Below are 13340 nucleotides of genomic sequence, written 5' to 3' on the forward strand. Positions count from 1 at the left end.
AGTCCACCTGGTTGTGCTGCTGATCCAGTTGCTGTTGTTCTGCCTGCGGCTATGGAACCCTGACCTGTTCACCGGACATGGTACCTTGTCCCGGACCTGCTGTTTCAATTCTCTCTTTCTCTCTCTCTCTTCTGCACCTGCTGCCTCGACCTCTGAATGCTTGGCTAGAAAAAGCCAACTGACATTCACTCCTCAGGTTTTTGCTTCCTAGGTTCCTGACTTTCTAGGGAGTTTTTCCTAGCCACTGTTCTTCTACATTGCATTGCTTGCTGTTTGGGGTTTTAGGCTGGGTTTCTGTATAAGCACTTTGTGACAACAGCTGATGTAAAAAGGGCTTTATAAATACATTTGATTAGTTGAAATTTGATAGTACTGTTGACCAATCACCGACGAAGGGACGTAGATTTCGTCTACTGGTGAAAAGATTTTGTGTGCAAGAACAGTCAAAAAAACACTGCCAAAGACTAAAACATCTCAAACTTTCGCCATAATCAAATCAAATTAAATCAAATCAAATGTATTTATATAGCCCTTCGTACATCAGCTGATATCTCAAAGTGCTGTACAGAAACCCAGCCTAAAACCCCAAACAGCAAGCAATGCAGGTGTAGAAGCACGGTGGCTAGGAAAAACTCCCTAGGAAGGCCAAAACCTAGGAAGAAACCTAGAGAGGAACCAGGCTATGTGGGGTGGCCAGTCCTCTTCTGGCTGTGCCGAGTGGAGATTATAACAGAACATGGCCAAGATGTTCAAATGTTCATAAATGACCAGCATGGTCAAATAATAATAAGGCAGAACAGTTGAAACTAGAGCAGCAGCACGGCCAGGTGGACTGGGGACAGCAAGGAGTCATCATGTCAGGTAGTCCTGAGGCATGGTCCTAGGGCTCAGGTCCTCTGAAAGAGAGAAAAAAAGAATTAGAGAGAGCACACTTAAATTCACACAGGACACCGAATAGGACAGGAGAAGTACTCCAGATATACAGTGCCTTGCGAAAGTATTCGGCCCCCTTGAACTTTGCGACCTTTTGCCACATTTCAGGCTTCAAACATAAAGATATAAAACTGTATTTTTTTGTGAAGAATCAACAACAAGTGGGACACAATCATGAAGTGGAACGACATTTATTGGATATTTCAAACTTTTTTAACAAACAAAAACTGAAAAATTGGGCGCGCAAAATTATTCAGCCCCTTTACTTTCAGTGCAGCAAACTCTCTCCAGAAGTTCAGTGAGGATCTCTGAATGATCCAATGTTGACCTAAATGACTAATGATGATAAATACAATCCACCTGTGTGTAATCAAGTCTCCGTATAAATGCACCTGCACTGTGATAGTCTCAGAGGTCCGTTAAAAGCGCAGAGAGCATCATGAAGAACAAGGAACACACCAGGCAGGTCCGAGATACTGTTGTGAAGAAGTTTAAAGCCGGATTTGGATACAAAAAGATTTCCCAAGCTTTAAACATCCCAAGGAGCACTGTGCAAGTGATAATATTGAAATGGAAGGAGTATCAGACCACTGCAAATCTACCAAGACCTGGCCGTCCCTCTAAACTTTCAGCTCATACAAGGAGAAGACTGATCAGAGATGCAGCCAAGAGGCCCATGATCACTCTGGATGAGCTGCAGAGATCTACAGCTGAGGTGGGAGACTCTGTCCATAGGACAACAATCAGTTGTATATTGCACAAATCTGGCCTTTATGGAAGAGTGGCAAGAAGAAAGCCATTTCTTAAAGATATCCATAAAAAGTGTTGTTTAAAGTTTGCCACAAGCCACCTGTGAGACACACCAAACATGTGGAAGAAGGTGCTCTGGTCAGATGAAACCAAAATTGAACTTTTTGGCAACAATGCAAAACGTTATGTTTGGCGTAAAAGCAACACAGCTGAACACACCATCCCCACTGTCAAACATGGTGGTGGCAGCATCATGGTTTGGGCCTACTTTTCTTCAGCAGGGACAGGGAAGATGGTTAGAATTGATGGGAAGATGGATGGAGCCAAATACAGGACCATTCTGGAAGAAAACCTGATGGAAAAAAAATACAGTTTTATATCTTTATGTTTGAAGCCTGAAATGTGGCAAAAGGTCGCAAAGTTCAAGGGGGCCGAATACTTTCGCAAAGCACTGTAACAACTGACCCTAGCCCCCCGACACAAACTACTGCAGCATAAATACTGGAGGCTGAGACAGGAGGGGTCAGGAGACACTGTGGCCCCATCCGAGGACACCCCCGGACAGGGCCAAACAGGAAGGATATAACCCCACCCACTTTGCCAAAGCACAGCCCCCACACCACTAGAGGGATATCTTCAACCACCAACTTACCATCCTGAGACAAGGCTGAGTATAGCCCACAAAGATCTCCGCCACGGCACAACCCAAGGAAGGGGGGCACCAACCCAGACAGGATGACCACATCAGTGAATCAACCCACTCAGGTGACGCACCCCCTCCAGGGACGGTATGAGAGAGCCCCAGTAAGCCAGTGACTCAGCCCCTGTAATAGGGTTAGAGGCAGAGAATCCCAGTGGAAAGAGGGGAACCAGCCAGGCAGAGACAGGAAGGGCTGTTCGTTGCTCCAGAGCCTTTCCGTTCACCTTCCCACTCCTGGGCCAGACTACACTCAATCATATGACCCACTGAAGAGATGAGTCTTCAGTAAAGACTTAAAGGTTGAGACCGAGTTTGCGTCTCTGACATGGGTAGGCAGACCGTTCCATAAAAATGGAGCTCTATAGGAGAAAGCCCTGCCTCCAGCTGTTTGCTTAGAAATTCTAGGGACAATTAGGAGGCCTGCGTCTTGTGACCGTAGCGTACGTGTAGGTATGTACGGCAGGACCAAATCAGAGAGATAGGTAGGAGCAAGCCCATGTAATGCTTTGTAGGTTAGCAGTAAAACCTTGAAATCAGCCCTTGCTTTGACAGGAAGCCAGTGTAGGGAGGCTAGCACTGGAGTAATATGATCAAATTTTTTGGTTCTAGTCAGGATTCTAGCAGCCGTATTTAGCACTAACTGAAGTTTATTTAGTGCTTTATCCGGGTAGCCGGAAAGTAGAGCATTGCAGTAGTCTAACCTAGAAGTGACAAAAGCATGGATACATTTTTCTGCATCATTTTTGGACAGAAAGTTTCTGATTTTTGCAATGTTACGTAGATGGAAAAAAGCGGTCCTTGAAATGGTCTTGATATGTTCATCAAAAGCGAGATCAGGGTCCAGAGTAACGCCGAGGTCCTTCACAGTTTTATTTGAGACGACTGTACAACCATTAAGATCAATTGTCAGATTCAACAGAAGATCTCTTTGTTTCTTGGGACCTAGAACAAGCATCTCTGTTTATCTGCTCAAACTGCTTTGACTGGGAAGCATGCGGTAAGCTTAACACTCTCAACACCTTATGACGCGATGTTTTACCTATCTACCCAGTATATGCTGAGAAAAAGGCCATCCCTGAGCTATTTCTGCTCACAGAGGGCAGAGACAAACAGGACTGCTGATGGAGTACTCATCCAGGTGGATAGGATATATGCTAGACTGGTATCCATTTAACCATCTGAATGTTAATCAGGAGTCTTTAAGTGCAAGTCACGTAGCCACTTTTAAAAAGATAATCACATTTCTTTTGTATCAATTAAAGTTGTATAACAAAGCAGTACTGAAAGATTTTTAAAGAGTTTGAAGTTCAAAGAGATGAAAGTTGTGAGTTATTTCATGTCCTTTTAGAATCTTTGTAAGGAGAAGACAGCGATAGAAAAAGTGGAAGAGGGTAGAGAATTGAGAGATAACAGAAAAACATGAGCAAGAGAGATAGAAAGGGCGAGAAACAAAGAGAGTAAAAATGGATAAGAATGTTGTAGTGGGAGAAGAGAGTCAAGGAGACAGGCAGAGAGGAACAGAGACTGGGATATGCCTTCCAAAGCAAAGAGAATGTTTCCCATCGTTCTGAACATCTCCCACAGAGTAGGGGGAAATTACTAGCACACACACACACCGGATGACCTATCAAACACGTCATCTCACCACAGGCCTAGCAGCATTGTCACTACAAGGTCTTTCCTCCTAAACCATTATAATTAGTCCACACCAAACTCCTGCAGTTGACCCCTATGGTGGTACGGGAAATCCCCGGAAAATTACTGCAACATAATTGGAAAAATTCTCTACAAAACAACAATCTCATTTGATATATCTGGCAAATTAAAATAGTTTAAGGACAGAAACTTGGACTAGAAATAAGACCTAATAATTATGTGCTTTGAAAAACAACTCGTTTTTTTTAAGTGAATGTTTTCCCTTGAATTTCTCCAAGATCTTTTTCCATGGGACAAATAGATTGAATCATTTGTGATGCACATCTACCAACATAACTGTAATTTTGTCAGTCAATTTGTCTTTGAAAGTGCACTGTACATACCACAAAATGATCCATATCATCTCTAGATGCCATCTCTGATCGTTTCCTTTCTTTCCAAATTGTTAATATTAATCTTCTGCTCGTTTTAGCTGATAGGCTCAATCTAATTGCTATGCTCAGCCATCGAGTGTCTGAGTTTTTAAAAGCAAAGTTATAACTTCCAGCTCATAAAATATTATAATAGGAGGTGGCACTGCGATGCCTAAGGCAGTAATCATGTCATCATGACTGGAACTCAGATCAACAGGGCTGCCAGAGAGCCATACATAACTCCTGGTATACTCATTCCACCCAAACACCCTCTGTTTATGTCGGGGAAATTAAGTGGGAATATCATTACATTTGAGATAAACCCGGGGCTAATCGTCCTGGTTTTGATTACTATGACACTGAGGAGAATAGAGGCTTCATCTCAAGTCCCTGTAGTGCCTATCAAGCGCCGCATTTCCCAAACTCGGTCCCAGGGACCCAAAGGGTCCAGGACTGAGTTTTGGAAATGTTGATGTCGTGAAAGCAAGAGAAATAAACAGAGCGAGGACTCCAGATGCCTGTGGTTCTGCCCATTAGCTGTGTAGAGACAAGGTATCGTAGAGTATCCAGGGTGAAGTGTAATAGCCACTCCTAACATGTGTCCCTCTGCATTATTGGTTCTCCCATTTCTATTAGGGTTGAGATGAGCCTCTCTACCCCTGCCTGTCCACATCCAAGGAATGCACAGGGGAATGGGCACAACACTGGTGCCAAGACCCACACATTTATGCAACACACATCAGCCATGAAATTGAATTCATTCAAAATGCTGCCAGTGGCCAGGCAATGGGATATGAATCCAGGCTGTAATAACATTCGCACTAGTCTTTTTCTACTGGCACTGACTTTGCTGATAACTACTTTATTGAGGAAAATATAATTATTATGACTGTAACAGGTGGTTTCTCTGGAGAAGAGCGTCTACTAAAATGACTAAAATGTACACTGAACAAAAATATTAACTCAACATGTAAAGTGTCTGTAAATAAGCCCTATTGTGGGGAAAAACGGATTCTGTTTGGCTGGGCCTGGCCAAACCAGTGGGTGGGCATGGCTCCCAAGTGGGTGGGGCCTAATTTATAGATTAGGGCCTAATTTACTTTTTTCAATTGATGTCCTTTGTCTCTCTTCCAAAATTGATTGCTGTATGCTGGACGAAATGAAGGATCTATTTGTCATTACACAAAGGATTTTTGTCAATGAAAATGACGTTTTTGGCGGCATCGTGTGGAAGTTGTAGGAACTGCAAGCTCCCTGCTATATATTTTGCTTGCAATAAACAATTCAGAGACTGGCGGATTAATACTTTTCTGTGGTTTTTGTGACCAGGTTTTTCTTGGGATTTCGCTTGCTGTTCACGTTCTGTTATAGTCACAGACATTATTCAACAAGTTTTAGAAACTTCAGAGTGTTGTCTATCCACACATACTAATCATATGCATATACTATATTCCTGGCATGAGTAGCAGGACGCGGAAATGTTGCGCGATTTTTAACAGAATGTTCGAAAATGTAGGGGGTAGACTGAAGAGGTCATTAAGAAACTATGATTTTCAAACACTATGAGATTCGCGGTGATGTGGGGAGCAAAAAAATACTCTCCCTCTGGCCAGAAACTCGTTGGGGGTTTAGAAAATCACTTTTAATCCTACCCTGTGATGATAAAACATTTTGAAAACATTTATTCTTATCTTTTTTAACCACAGATCATAGAAACATGCAATTTTCACAAATTTAGACACTGGTATGGTGATGTAGATAATGAATATGAGGTTGAAAAGTGGTAGAATTGCACTTTCTTTTTTTTTCATAGATAGCATTAATGATAGAGGACAACATGGGTTGGGAGAAATATTGTCAAATTGCTCATACTTGTTTGCCCATTAGTGCAGACAGCCTATGTAGGCCTATTGCACATAGTCCAAGTGCATGACATTAAAGATTTTAGCTGAAATAAAACATTGTAATCCAGGACAGGTCCCCTTTAACTCCAGTCCAAAGGAAACTAACACCTGGGGTGTAATCATTAGTCCAAACAGTTCCAGAAGTTCTGTTGGAAAAATTCCAGCAAGTCACTCCGTTTAAGTAATGTTTTGCAACAGAATCGGTGGAATGAATACACCCCTGTGTCTGTCAACAGGTATGTTCAGGGCAGGTGCCTTGGCTGTGAATGGAGAAGTGAGTATGAGAATGATCATATAGTGACATCTACTGGTAGTTGAGCAGTTGGTACTTAGAACTTCAGGTTATAAACCGGGGGTTTGTTCAGGACCACAACATTTTACAGCTGTTTGCAATTAACCAATACATCGGAATAACCACTACTCCCTGCTCCAGACTCTTTGTTCCCTGCAATACTCCCAGCGCCAAAGAAAAATAGAACTATCTGTAACGACAGGCTTTCACAGTCTTGTGGCATGCAGGAGACTGGGGTTCAAAGCCTGGCCGTTGACATAAAGCAACCCCCACCCACCCCACCCACCCAAAAACACTATACTGGCAATACCAATACCAGCACTACTCTTTAGCCCAGGGGTTCCCAAACTTTTTCACTCAGGCCCCCCTTCCAGCATTGAGGAACATCCCGCGCCACATCTACAGTATTTCTATGGGCACAAGCACTGTTCATGACACAAACTGTTCACACCTGTCTTATTGATGGAGAGAACATTTTGTGGGTTTAAAGCTTATTTCCTGCAATTCTACACATTTTGTCATGGGTACAGAGAACATTTTTCAGTTTCAAAGCTAATTTTCTTGCAATTCTAAACCTTTTGCCATGTCTAATATTTGACCCTCGCCCTCCGTAGGCGCTCCCCACGGTTCGGGAACCACTGCTTTTGGAATTTCAATGTTGCTGAAAGTTTATTGCTACCTCCACTAGATGAGAGCATTGTCAAGAAAAAAGAGAAGTACCAGGGGAAGGCCTTTACAGTTTTTTCCAACTGCTTACACACAATCTTTTCATGTCACACAATTTTTGAAACCTGTCACTCAAAGTGCAAAACTACACACCAAATATCCAAAACAATAAGCTATTTATCAGCCTTTGACTCAGTTGTCAATTGCATAAAACACTTTTTTCAAAACACTACACACAATTCTCTACCTAAAACACAAAAATCTAACAGGAAGTGACTTGCTTTCCTTTTCGAAACACGACCAATCAAAATGCTACACATATTCACCAGGTCACACACACACACATCTCACATGTGCAAACACTAATAGCTTAACTGATCACCAACCAATCACTGCGTGACTGTAGTATAGGCCTATAAATAGGTCAAAGGTCAGATTACCTGTTTTGAACAATGGGTGCCAACAATGGACAGAGAGCAAGAGGAGTAGGAGGAAGAGGAAGAAGAAGAAGAAGAGGACGACGACGACGAAGAAGAAGAAGAAGAAGAAGAGGGCAAGGGCAAGGAAGAGAAGGAAGGAGAGCCATCTCTGATGAGATTAGGGCAACACTAGTTGATCATGTGATCAACCACGGTTTGACCATGAGAGAGGCTGGACTGAGAGTCCAGCCCAACTTGAGTCGATTTACAGTGGCGTCCATAATTCAAACCTTCAGAAATGAGAACAGGTATGCTACTATCTAATGACTATTTTAGCATTACAGTAATGTACTGTAAAATACAACAACAAAAAGACTAAAAGACTGCATAGTATTGCATAAATACTGTAACTCTAAGCCATCCATTTACTGCACTGCATTGAATTTACATTTTTTTGTACATTGTTTACAGTTCCTATGCTGAACACATACTGTGTTTGAATTCTGTACAGAGTGGAAAGGCAAAGACATCATGGAGGACGAGGACACTTGTTTACAGATGTACAAGAGACTGCAGTTTTAATTATGGTTTTGGCCAACAATGCAATTAGGATTCGAACGATAAGATGGCATATCTTGAATAATGACACCATATTTAACAACATCAATGCTGTAAGCCTGTCGACCATACAACGCATCCTCCAACAGCACTGAGTGACGAAACAACTTTACAAGGTGCCATTTGAGAGAAACTCTGACAGAGTCAAGAATATGCAACATGACTTTGTAGAGGTATGTTTGCAGCACTACTTCCAGTACTTCAGACATACCATATTTACTTATCTGTTTATCCTTTTGTCTGTTACTGAGAGTATTGGAGCTGGATGCCCATGTAATTCGCCATTAATTTATTTATGTGGATGAGGTTGGCTTCAACCTCACCAAAGCCAGGCGCCACGGAAGAAATGTAATCGGACAGAGGGTAATTACCAATGTCACTGGACAGCGTGGGGGTAGTATAACTATGTGTGCTGCCATCACTCAAAACGGGGTCCTCCATCCCAATGCCACACTGGGTCTGTACAACACAATATAACACACTTTTCTGGATGCAATTTACAAATGCTTGTCCCTGATCCAGATCAGGAGCCTGCTAGATTTGTGGTTTTATGGGACAATGTTAGTTTTCACCGGGCTGTTCTGGTCCAAAACTGGTTTGCCACCCATCCACAATTTGTAGTTTTGTACCTACCCCCATATTCACCTTTTCTAAATCCCATAGAGGAATTCTTCTCATTCTGATGCTGGAAAGTGTATGATCGCCAACCCTATGCCTGCATGCCGCTTCTCCAGGCAATGGATGACCCATGTGGGGACATAGAGGTTGCCTCTGTCCAAGGTTAGACACGCCATGCTAGGAGATACTTCCCTCGATGTTTGGCAAGAGAAAACGTATCTTGTGATGTGGACGAAATATGGTGGCCAGACCCAGGCCGGAGAAGAGATGAAGCTTAGCTTAGTACAGGCGACTGCACCCCCCCCCCCCCCCCCCCCCCCCACCCACCCCCACCACCAATTCCTGGACTGCCCCCCCCGGGACCCCACACACACAATTGTGTTCTTTACTGTATTCTAAAGAATATACTTTTGGTTTACATATGTTTATGGTTTTGTTGCATGCTACTGTATACAACAGTAATGTTTGGCCTAATAAATATTTTCTGTTTCTACATTGCATTGGTGTTTACAGTGTACTTGTTACCCCTCTCAGCAGATTACTTTCACTGTAGAACATTGTATTGAAATGTAGATATAAGCCTATGTAAGACCAAAGAGCTTTAGATTTAGAACAACTGTTTACATGGTATGTCCAAAAACGTGCTATTATGAAAGCAGTGTTCGCCATTTGATGCAAATGCTTCATTCTGACATGTGTTTATGGCATTTTGAATGCAGTGTTACATTTTGAAGGAGATGTGAGGCATTTTGCATTTTGTGTGTGCAGTTTGGGGAATTGTGTGTAGAGTTTTGAAAAAAAGGAGACGGTTTTGAAAACTCATGTAAGCGGTTGGAAAAAACTAATACTTAGTTGATATGGGGTGCATTCTGGAAATTACTACTGAAATGTAAGAATACAAGGTGAAAGGAATTTAAAGCGTAGATTACTGTCTTATTCATCAACCAAAGCTATTGTGAACAAGCACTGTCATGCTGCTCATTTGGATTAAATGATTTTACCCTCAATCCTGATATTATGATTTTACAGAACATAAATGGAGCCCACATGAAAGCTTGATAAATTTAAATATATTTAACATTTATAGATACAACACAGTATACTGTGTAATCTAAATGTGACATTCTGGGGGTCAAAGAAAGAGGTTTGAGAGCATTTAGTGCACATTTATTAGAGGATACTTGGATCACAAATTCAATACTTTATTTGAATCCACCAATCAAATGTACAAAAAAAAGGATCCAAGCACATTTCAAAGTTCCCTGTGTGAATGGCACTCAAAGGGTACAGAAAGCATCTCCATCTCCAAACAGCTAGGCTGCCCATGACAACTGAAACCGCAGTACCTAGACGACTGCTTTGCCATAGTTTTTGTCAGGCCTGTAATCTGGAGGCCACACACTGGAAGCCTGTGTACATGGCCGAGACTGCTAAATATCACGCACACACACACACACTGTAACAGAAGTGCTCCCAGGGGAGACAGTAAGGCAATGTAACATTTTCAGACTTCTGTAGCAAAATATTATACTTTATTGAATTCACTACTTGAATTCACTACTAGAAAACAAGGTGGTCTCAGTTTGTGTGTGTGTGTGGGGGGGGGGGGGGGGGGGGTGAAAAGACATGCAGGCTCGTGAACAGATTGTTCATTCGAATCCAGACCATAACTAATAAGAACTGCATCAAGTGCAAACACATGAATCCACGAATGATTCACTATTTGTCTTTTTGAAGATTGGTGTTTCCCTTTAAGAACCAAAGTAGCACCACGCATCAGCTTTCATCAATGTGCTTGTCTTTCCTCACGCCGCTGCTCTCAAACGGATCTCATGCATCTCAGACCAGCCCCGTGCACGCGAGCAAAGGCACACCGCTCTGGCGGAGTCCTAACCAGAGACTGGAATCGCGGTGTAATCAAGAAAGGAGGCGGTATCTCCGGTGTAACGATGGAACTGTAAAATAAATACGGAAGGGGGAAACAGGTAAACCTCAATCTTTTTAGATTCAAGACGTTGTAGCCTAATGTCATTTGGCTTAACTGTAATTTTGCAAAGGATGCTCAACATGAGCCACTGTGAATAAGTAAGAATGGAGTATTCTAGAAATTGAGACATGCAGGGGGAGCTGCAAGATGTAGCGAAACCTAAAATATGATTTTGTTTATAAAGAGTTACGCACGCACATATAGCACATATCAGATGTCATGATGATGATGATGGTTGTTGTTGATGTTTGTGTGTGTGTGTCGCTGTCCAGCAGGAGCCTGCTGTTCCAAGGGTGCACCGCAGATGTTTGTGTATAATGTCATCTTTCGGTATACGTTCGCGGTAGCGGTAGGCTATTCTTTGGCCAGGTGATCACAACCATTACAAATTACACGTCGATTTTTTGCGAATTGGCTTGATACATTATTAGGCTATTGCCGCAATGTATTTGGTAAGCTTTTGATAGAGATGACGCATATGGAGGGCGGGTTCATTAAGCGTTGGGAAAATGCACAATAGTCTCAAACCAAACAAACACCTGCCATGTTGGTACCCTATATCGTGACTGGTCTTCTGGCATGCAATTCGACCTTGCAGCAGTTTGCTATTTTCAGTAAAACAGTCAATCTGACGGCATATGTCAGAAATATAACCATCTGTCTTGTAAAAGAGCTCTTGACTTTGTGTTTGTTGGTTACTGGGGATTTTAGATTGTAGGTAGCATACCCTACTCACACTCTCTCCAAATGTCCTCTAGAAATATATGTTGTTTTTCCAGGAATCTGCAGTGGTTCAGCTTTGCATTATAGATATAGGCCTAAGTGTGTATTTACGGTCTTTGCCTATGGGTTTCAAAGGCCCGGTTCTGCCCAATTGAGAGCACATGCACCCCACATTGCCTGGTCCCACAACAACACCTAGATCAGCCTTTTTCTCTAGCCGCCTCCTCTTTAGTGTTTGCAGATTGTAGAGGACTGTCACCAGACTGATGTCAGCAAACTGGCCATTGCTCCACCTAAATCAGGCATGTCTAATTTTCGGTCTTCAACTAGATTCAGGGGGCCGCACTGAAAATTGGTTGATACATTTTAAAGTATACTGAGTTTGTTTCCACCCCAAAGGAATTTTTTGGTAAAAACATATTTTTGGTATTATCATTTCTTTACACAATCCACCCACTGCCCGGATTGAACCCCCTCATGGGTCGGCTCTGGCCCGCAGGCCGTATGTTTGACACCCCTGACCTATAGCCTTCAGTTGGATAAAGCAAGCCTCTGCCTTATTGAAAAATGAATGCTTTCCATTCAGACGTGCAAATACAAAAGGGGTAGGGGCTAGAGGTTGTTAGGCCTACTGGACCAGGTACCTCAGCTGTATGATCAGCATTTTGGTCAGCAATGACCATTTTGCTGACCATCCCAGTGAACGAATGACCAAGCCAGTATTATATTCGCTAGCTACACACATTCTAATATTCAAATCCCACCCCTGATCTAGCCTGTTACACAGCAGCTCACGTTCTGGAAAATTGGCAGATTGACCATCTCCATGGTGATCACTGTCATAGCATGCTGTTTCCTCTCAGTCTCCATTGTGCAGATCGTTCTCTCCAATTCCTCCTTTCATCTCCTCAGTGGTAAAGTGCTCTTTTTATATGTTTTTAAAAAGTTGAGTTAAGAACACATTCTTATTTACAATGACAGGCTGCATCGACCAAACCCTAACCCGGGCGACGCTGGGCCAATTATGCGCCGCCGTATGGGACTCGCAATCACGGACGGTTGTTATACAGCCTAGAATCGAACCAGGGTCTGTAGTGATGCCTCTAGCACTGAGCTGCAGTGCCTTAGAGCCCTATAGATGAGATAGAGCTAAATAAATAATGTTAATGACGTTGTCATATCCTCAATCTAAGTTTGTACCGACAGATGTGGCCTATTGAATAGCATATCAATATAGAATATGCATAAAAACATCTGCCTATGCTCACACATATTGTCTCAATATATTTATTTTTTATTTTTAATACCCTCAAACATCAAGTTAGGCATACCTAATTTCAAAATAGGCCGTCATCACTGTCAATCTTATTGGAATTAGTGTTTTGTGAGCAAATAAGAGCAGATGGTGGTAACAAGCTATTAGCCTATCTTGAATTTTGAATCAAAGCATATATCCTGCCTCGTGGTGTGCTATATTGAGTTTTGGCGCATGAGAAAAAGACTACTCAGCTTCAGCTAACCCTCTTAAAATCTCATTAGAAATGAGGTGTTTTTGGTGTAACGTAATAGGCCTGCTATGCTGTGCTATTATATTCGGTTCTGTTATGTAAAATGCAAATGAATCATTATGTGATATTGCGAGACATTGATTCAGCTTTGAT

General features: G+C 42.3%; 1 protein-coding gene across 1 annotated transcript in view; it reads left to right on the forward strand.

The window, feature by feature from the left end:
* Window positions 1-10761: 10761 nt before the first annotated feature.
* snphb (syntaphilin b) overlaps window positions 10762-13340 on the forward strand; it is a 34691-nt gene continuing 32112 nt past the window's right edge. The window contains exon 1 of the mRNA XM_021615978.2: window positions 10762-10954. The gene's annotated coding sequence lies outside the window, so the exon portion shown is untranslated. The remainder of the gene's footprint in view (window positions 10955-13340) is intronic.

This window comes from Oncorhynchus mykiss, chromosome 9 (genome assembly GCF_013265735.2).
Source record: "Oncorhynchus mykiss isolate Arlee chromosome 9, USDA_OmykA_1.1, whole genome shotgun sequence".
Classification (NCBI taxonomy): Eukaryota; Metazoa; Chordata; class Actinopteri; order Salmoniformes; family Salmonidae; genus Oncorhynchus; species Oncorhynchus mykiss.